Here is a 7,594-nt window from a genome sequence, read left to right as displayed (position 1 = left end):
TCAATTGTCTGAATGTATTTCTTTTTATTTCTAACATCTAACATCACACTACAGTATATTAAGTAAAGCAAAGGTCCTGGTAGGGAACTCACTTGAACCTTATATCAAATCACGTAAATATCAAACATGTAAGGCGTTTCCAATACCAGACTAAATTGCAATAGCCGGTTCCTTATTTATCCCTCGATAAACAATATGTCCAATGATCGGCAAGGAGCGGATTTATATTTTACCGCAATCCACTACATTTGCCTCCTTCCCCCCCAGCCTCCACCTGCCATTTTGTCTCCGTCTTGCCGGGGAGGGTAGCTATCCTGCCCTACCCCTGCCCATGGCTCCCCTACGGTCAGCCTCTACACTTATCTGCAAGCTAATTTATGGGCAGGTAGGCCAAATCATCTAGTATAAAGCATGTACATTGTAATAGTGTTCTCTAGTCTCTTTTAATAAATAATTTAAAATGTATCACATGAGTTTTCTGACTAAACCACTGTAAACTGTTAGTCTACTGGTAGATTGAGAAAGATGATCCTTTTTTGATTCTCACCAGAAGTGCAAAACACAACCAACTTCTTTAGACCACGGACATACTGTACCTAATAACTTCATCTTGTTCTTTCACTGCACTACTTACCTCCACACACATTACACAAAACTACTCATTTTGTATAAATTAGTTGGGTGAACTTCCTGATTTTGACAATCCTGAGTCTATCCTGCGTGTGCTATTAACTAAGACTAGTGTGAAGAGAGAACTACTATAGTTTCTTTTAAAAGGGGATATGCGCAATTATTTGCACTAAGTTATGCTAAAACTGCCTGACCTGGCAGTGCGCTCAGAGTTGCTTTATGATTATCCACAAATTTAGCAAAAAACATAGTTTTCATTTTTCTACAGAAAGTAATTTCCTGCTATCCTTTATATCCAAAGTGTTTCTCTGCAACTTGGCTTGGGTTCTCTCAGTTTAAAAAATGCAGTCGGGTCCCATGAGCTAATTTGTTCAGGATGTTCACTGCTCAGTTAGGTAGCACACTTACCTCAAAGCCAGAAGGTCACAGCTACAAACAGCCTGGGAAAGACCTGCACTTTCTCTTATCTGTCAGCCATCCTGTAATTTCCAGGTGCTATGCTTTAGTTAAGACTTAAATACAGATGCCTTTGCACTGCTTTTAAAGAATCTGATCAGATGTTTCAAACCATAGTGCAATGGGGTCAATATAGCAAAAAAAAAAAAGAAATGTTATTCAAAAGGTATTATCATATCATATCACAATTTGGTACATATTTGGCACATATGCGTGGTATTCAGTAAGAATTTGATTTGTTTTGTACATATTAAATCAACTAGGGTTGGAAGACTACATATTTTAAGAAAAAGGATCTTGTGAGTGTTCAGAACGTTACGTCCTGCATGTCCAATACCAGTAATAAAGCTGATCTACCATAAATCAAAGGAGGGATCTTTTTACTACTGTGCAACTTCTTAAAAGCTGCCCTGGAGTTTAACCAAATCATGGAAGTAATGGCCCATACAAAGCAATCATCCATTAAGAGCTATTGCTGACTGAATCCACAATACAGAGCTTGGACTTTGTGGTTAATGTCCCATTCTACTGTGGTTCTTATTAGATGTTCAGCAATGTTATCTGCAGTGTGCTGTCCAGGGATGTGTGATGTTTCCAAAATGTAGGACTGTATTTGCCAGTTGGTATCTATGTAATGCCATGAGACAGTTAGATATGCCTCTGTTGCCCTTGATGTCCACATATCAAGTCAGAACAATGTCATTCGCAGCTGCCAGTGATCTCTTTACTTCCATTTCAACTTGATCATATAGTTGAGGGAGTTCAGTGCACATCAGAGATCTCCTATTCGGAATCTTATATCAGGGTTCAAGCACCTTTACAAACGTCTGAAAACCAACATCAACAATAGAAACTGGCTGAAGAGCCAATGCTATCATTTTTATTAAGCTGTTTGACACTGCTTTTGCTCTTGGAGAAATCTCTGAATCATAAAGAAAATGCATTATTATGTTGTGATACAACAAAGTAGTAAAAGCTACAGTAAGTGCACAAGTACATAAGATAGAGAATCAGTGCAGAAACAATCATCTGGTTTAATGTTTACATTCACAGGTGATTGGTATTAAATTATTTATGTCAGAATACCAAGTAACACCTTGTATAGGGTTTGTTTTTATGTGGTTTAAATTGTATTCTGTCCAGTAAATCAATTGGACAAACAGATGAAATAAATAAATAAAGAACTGTAAGTATTTTATTGAAAATGATGCTGGTGACTTAATTGTGCATTAAAGCCGAGGGCCGCGTTATGCGTACTTCATAACAAATAACAAATAAAATGAGAGAAAAACACAGAAAACATAACAAAAAGAAATATATTACGGTTCAACGTTTAGTAAACTGCTACTGCAGTAATACATTTAACATTATGAAAACGCACATATAACGCTTCATTTAACATTATGAAAACGCACATATAACGCTTCATTTAACATTATGAAAACGCACATATAACGCTTGATTTATACATTATGAAAATGCACATATAACGCTTGATTTATACATTATGAAAAAGCACATATAACGCTTCATTTATACATTATGAAAACGCACATATAACGCTTCATTTAACATTATGAAAATGCACATATAACGCTTCATTTATACATTATGAAAAAGCACATATAACGCTTAATTTATACATTATGAAAACGCACATATAACGCTTCATTTAACATTATGAAAATGCACATATAACGCTTCATTTATTATTATTATTTATTTCTTAGCAGACGCCCTTATCCAGGGCGACTTACAATCGTAAGCGAATACATTTCAAGTGTTACAATACAAGTAATACAATAAGAGCAAGAAATACAATAACTTTTGTTCAAGTGTGACAAACCACAATTCAATAATACAGCAGATAATAGTGATAGTTACATCAGAATATGATTAAATACAAAATACTACAGGTTAAACACTTGGCAGATTACAGTATTCTGAAGTACAGGATTAAATGCAGTAAAATAGGGGCAGATAAGAGCAAAATAAAGCACATTTAAATGAAGGGTGATAGTGTCCCAGGATACAAACAGAGGAGTTCTACAGGTGCTGTTTGAAGAGGTGAGTCTTAAGGAGGCACCGGAATGTGGTCAGGGACTGGGCAGTCCTGACATCTGTAGGAAGGTCATTCCACCACTGCGGAGCAAGGGTGGAGAAGGAGCAGGCTCTGGAGGCAGGGGAGCGTAGCGGAGGTAGAGCCAGTCTTCTAGTGCAGGCGGAGCGGAGAGGTCGAGTGGGGGTGTAGGGAGAGATGAGGGTCTGGAGGTAGCTGGGTGCAGTCTGGTCAAGGCATCTGTAGGCTAGTACATAGTTGGTGAGGAAGGGTTGGATTCTTTGGATGTTGCTCAGGAAGAATCGGCAAGTGCGTGCCAGAGTGGAGATGTGCTGGGATATACATTATGAAAACCAAAAAGCCACAATTAATAGTTTTTTCTTGCTTTTTTTGTTTTTTTACCATAAAATATACTTTAAAATGAACGGTTCCAATGTATTATTGTATTTACACTAAATTAATGTATGAGAAATGATGCTATACCAGGATATTGGCCAGAGGTTCTCTGAAACGCTTCTTGTACAGATGACTGTCTCAAAGACATTGTAGCAGGGGCAGCTTCTTTCTCTTGAGCCACTTTTTTTGCCTCAAGGCGGGCAGATTGATTCAGTGGGATACTTCAGCTTCAGGTGCTTAAATAAATTACTTGTGTTCCCACTGTGCTGAACTTTGCATTTACAGATATTGCAAACTGCTTTATTTAATTCTTGTTGGCATGGCTCAAAGTAGCTCCATACCAGTGCACCTGACCCCACCAGAATCACATGTGATCATGATTTGCAGACTTGAACCAATTGCTTTCCATTTAAGAACAAATATATATACACACACACACACACACACACTACAATTTGCTCACTTACGCAAACTTCAGCTGTTTATCTGACAGAACTTTTTTTTTACTTATAAAGTAATCAAAGTAATCGATACCTTTGCCAAAATATTGATACCAGATACTGAAAGTATCGATTACTTTGGTATCGACCGGCCCATCCCTACTTGCATCCTCTCGCTGCTCTGGGCTAAATCCTGCCAGAACTGGTCAATCAAACCGCACAACGAGTAATACCTCGACTGTATACTCCTGGTGTTTTTGTGCGTCAGCGTCAGCACCCTGCTCTTCGTCAATAGCAGTGAGAGCATCATGCACCTCTCCAATCTGAAACCGCACCGCTTTGACACTTTCCACTCTGCACTCCCATCGTGTTTGAGACAGTGGTTTCAACGTGAGTGACTGCTTCGTTGGAGCTCATAGCTGCATCACCAGTGACAAGATTCCAACTGTGGCATCCACAAGGAACATAGAAAGCCAAAGGGTTCAGGTCCAGGATTCTACGTTGAACACCCGAATTCTTTCCTTTCATATTGGAGCCATTGTCATATCCCTGACCTCTACAGTCATCAATGTTTAAACAAAGCCTCTCCAGTTCTTGCAGAAATGATTCTGTAAGACCCCTACCTGTTGCGTCTTCAACAAACAAGGAAGCTTAAAATGTGCTATTTGATTTTTAACTTGAGAGTTGCTTGCAGTTAGAATCGTAGTCATTTGCTCTTTGTGACTCAAATCAGGTGTACGATCCAAGATTACAGAAAAGTCTTCTTTCAGACATTTCAGAATTTCGTTTATCTCTTAACCTGACATGATCTGTATTAGCTCGTTCTGAATGTCCTTGCTCAGGTAGTGGTCACGAACTTCATGTGACATTGCACATCTGACATGCTCCTACATCACTGGATCAAATTTACCAAGCAGCTGAACTAAACCTAAAAAGTTGCCATTGCCCGGTTGGTAATGTTTGTCACTGGAACCACGAAAAGCAAGATTGTGTTCTGCCAAGAACTCAATGATTGCTAAAAGTCTTTCAAGCACATTCCACCACTTTGCTGCTTCTTGGTGAATCAGCATTTAATTTTGGTTTAATGACATTTCCATCCACTTTTTATATGAGTTAATGTGACGGGCGGAGCACTCATGTTGACTAAGCAAGGACGATACATTTTTCCAGTCTCTTACTCCAGAGCCGGTGATGTTTATTGTTACGTTCGAAAACAATTTAAAGCAAAAACAGAAGACCGCATTGCTTGAAGATGAATATACAAGCCATTTCCTCTCCACTTGCTCTCTGTTTCGAAGGACATGCTTATAGTTGTTTACAGTAAAACACCGATTGTCATCAGATCGGGGGAAATTAAAATCTGTCACTTTAATGGGCCCTTTCATAACCAAATAGTCTTGGGTTACATTATCTAGTATTTTTGGCCAGTTTGCAGGGTCACTCACCAATTCAGGAGCTGTATGTGGTTCTGCTTGTTGCCCATCATCATGGACCTGTAAGTCTGTTTCCTCCTCCAGTTGCTGTTGCTGTATATCTTGTGTCACCATGTCTGATGGAGCTTTTTCTGGGCTTTCTGTCTCTGCAGGTTCTTGACTCTCCATAGGCCTGCTGTCGGTTTCATGTGCAGGTACAGCTGCTGCCATTGACTATGTACTGCTCAATAGAGCCTTTTAGCCCTTCCTGAAATTTGTCCTTTTCTGCTCGTCGTTTCCGAAACTGTGAACCAGAAGGTTTTTTCGACATTTTATCAAGATTTTCTTTTTACTGTCACAGTAACTAGTCGTTCTGTGTAGAGAACTAGTTCCATGTATTAGCATCGTATCGGTTTTGTTGCAAGGAACAGCTGTATAACGCACCCCTATTACGGGGTGCTTCATATATGCCGGTACCTCGATGGAAAACCGGGTCTGGTCACCCTAATCTGCACTGCCACACCACCTCAACCTGTTCCAGTACTGGGAGCACGTGCACTTGCACACCCCTTCAACCCGTGCACCTTGGACTGTTTGAATGTTGTTTATTATTTCGTGAACTTTTTTGTTTGGGACTGGAAACCCACCGTTTGATCACCGATACCATTGCTGGTAGAGGGGATAGTTATTTAATAAAATGGGACTATTATTGTAAATACACCCTCTTTGTGGACATTCTATCATTACTGCACCACTCACATCCTGACATCTAACAGAACCACATCTATTGTGTTTTCAATTTGCAGAAATTGTCCTCTCCTCTTAGAAAAAAAAAACAATGAAACTGCTAAAGAGAGTCTAAAATGTGTGTGCCTTATACCATTTGTATCCATAGCCAAGTAAAACTCATAAAATGTATTAGTCTATGTAACAGGGGGAGACCTGTGCTGACTCTGCTGGCGTGTTCACAGTGCTGCAGGAAGAGGGCAGCAGTCGTCCAACAACCGCCTGTCAGTCATGGCCGTGACACGGGGAGGTGGGAGAGGGGGTGTGTGGACTCTCCCTCTCTATGAATGGCTGGGAGGCGGGTCTTGGGGTGATTGTTGGCCCTATAAGATAATGCTCTACTGTTTCCTCAGGTCTGCCAGATTTTAATGAATGGGCCAGCAGAGACCCTACGGACGGACAGAGCGGGGCTGGAAGAGAGCCGCACGCGACTTGAAAAGAAAAAAAAAAGACAACGCCAAAAGAAAGAATAAGTGTAGCGGGGAAAATAAATGGGCAGAACCCCGAGTGGTATAGAGTAGTGAGGGAACAGGGTGAGTGTAGGACGGAGTCCCGGGCCGTGCGGCTAGCGACGGTTGGGGTTTGTTTTTGCTGCTGAGTGCAGTACTTTATTTTGTAGATTCTGTGTATTTGTTTTGTTTTCTTTTTGCCTTCTGTTTCTTATGATTTATTGTGATGGCGTGTGCGCTATAGGTGAGCATTGAGACACCTTTACCATCGTTGGTAACAACGGTGTCTCAGTGCCACCTGGTGGCGAGAAATAAATAGTGCAACCAAGGGGTGTTTAGAAACCCAGCTTTCTGTCTCCGGTGTCAGTGATTTCCCCCACCCTTCCACAGTCTAGTAGACACTTGTTTTGACAAAATATGAGCTCTTGTTGTGACAAAACACAAAGTAGAAAAAGGTTTGGGTTACAGGTATGGAAATTTGATCCAAATAAAAACCACCCCAATGTCCCAAAAAGTGATCAAACAAAAATAAATGGCTGATTAAATGTTTTCTCTGTGAACTTCCAAATAATAATCAACAGATTGTACAGATAAGAATGATTTGTTATGATTAAAACAGAATAATACTGTGTACAAGACATTTAAATTTACCAGTGTACATTAATCACTTTAATACAGAGGGGGAACACTTTTTTTCTGGCCAGACACAGTACAGCTGTGAAATACTAATCAGCTTTTCCCAAACTACAGCACGTACTTACATGCTAGACCATTGCATGGCATGGACACAAAATTGCACCTGCCTTTGACTAATCTATCATTCCATGTTTCCCCATTTTTAATACTATATATATATATATATATATATATATATATATATATATATATATATATATATATATTAATTAATTCTCGTAAAGCTTACCATTTAAATAAAACATTGATTAATTTGACTACTAACTGAAT

The sequence above is a fragment of the Acipenser ruthenus genome, chromosome 4, assembly GCF_902713425.1.
Source record: "Acipenser ruthenus chromosome 4, fAciRut3.2 maternal haplotype, whole genome shotgun sequence".
Classification (NCBI taxonomy): domain Eukaryota; kingdom Metazoa; phylum Chordata; class Actinopteri; order Acipenseriformes; family Acipenseridae; genus Acipenser; species Acipenser ruthenus.
The sequence above is the reverse complement of the archived record's forward strand: the minus strand, read 5'-3'. Positions refer to the sequence as shown.